Below are 1,496 nucleotides of genomic sequence, written 5' to 3'. Positions count from 1 at the left end.
AATAATTTATTTTTGTTTTAATAATATAATTTTTTTATAAAGATAATAATTAAACATTTTGTTAGAAGTCAATAATTATCTTAATTATATTTTAGATTTTTTATATTTAAAATGGATGTTTATCATGTATTTGATTATGTTTATCAGGAGTTAGTTACACGAATTTAAAAATAAAGGTTTAATAAGTTGTACTTACGCAAAATTACTTGTAATCTTAAAGATTATGAGGGTGTTTACTTTTGACTTACTCAACTTAATGATTTTGGCTTATTCACATAACCACTAAATTTACCACGTATAAGTATTTTGGAGTTCTGTATCAAAAGTTATGTATGTTTAAGCGTTAAACACCCACTTTTGACCGATTCACCAAAGGGTATCCTTGGGGTTTTCTCGTCCAGATCGACCGTGTTGGATTGATATGACTCAGATATTGTTGTATTACCACAAAACATCCTACCACATGGCGTATTGATCGTTACAATCCTCGATTTAATTGGTCATGGGTCTAAACCGGAATCCCATAGCAAAAGTTTATACACGTTTGTGCGTGACACACATTTTTGGCCGATACACGAAGAGTATATCCTTGGGTTTTTCTCGTTCAGACAGACAATATCGGATTGCCGTGAAAAGTTCGTGGGCAATCTGCAATGTTAATGAGAACTTTTACACCAGAAAGAACTTGAAAAAAAATCATTCTTGTGCCTTCCAAAACCATGCGTTGGCGAAATCGATCGAACTTGTGTCATGCAGTTTCTTGAAATCCACTCAAATCATGTTTTATTACCATGAAACTTCATAGCCATGGTGTGGTCCTCGTTTCATGCTTCAATTTGACTGGTCATGAGACTGAAACGGAGTCTTGTAGCAAAAATTATGCACGTTTAAGCGCAACATCCATTTTGGTTGATACACCAAGGTATCCCTTTGGGTTCTTCTCGTTCGGATCGACCGTGTAGGATTGTCATGAAAACAACCCTTTTTTATGTCGAAAATTGCCAGAGCCACGAATTAACTAAATCGAACGAACACGCATCATAAATTTAATCAAAACTCACTCAAATCATGTTTTATTAACATAACTTCCTACCAATTTCGTCATTAACTAATAATAATAATATTTTATTATTTTGTAATAAATGGAATATTTATTTTGAAACAAAAAATAGTATTTCATTTATTGCTTAAAGATATTAATGTTTTGATATAATTTATATATGGAAATAAATTTATAAAAAAGTTAATTTATGCTATATTATAAAGCATTTGACAAAAACTTTTAAAAACATTTTTTATATATAAAATACTATTTATTGATGCATATTACTTAAAATTCAAGATTACAAGTAATTGTGCGTGTGTACAACCTATTAAAGCTCAATGTTTGAATTCGTGTAGCTAACTGTAGATAAACATAATCAAATACAAGATAAATATTTCATTTTAAAAAAATTAAAATATAATTAAGATAATCATTGAGTACTAACAGAATA

Source organism: Cynara cardunculus (assembly GCF_001531365.2).
Source record: "Cynara cardunculus var. scolymus isolate 2C chromosome LG 9, CcrdV1, whole genome shotgun sequence".
Taxonomy (NCBI): domain Eukaryota; kingdom Viridiplantae; phylum Streptophyta; class Magnoliopsida; order Asterales; family Asteraceae; genus Cynara; species Cynara cardunculus.
This window is presented reverse-complemented; position numbering follows the sequence as displayed.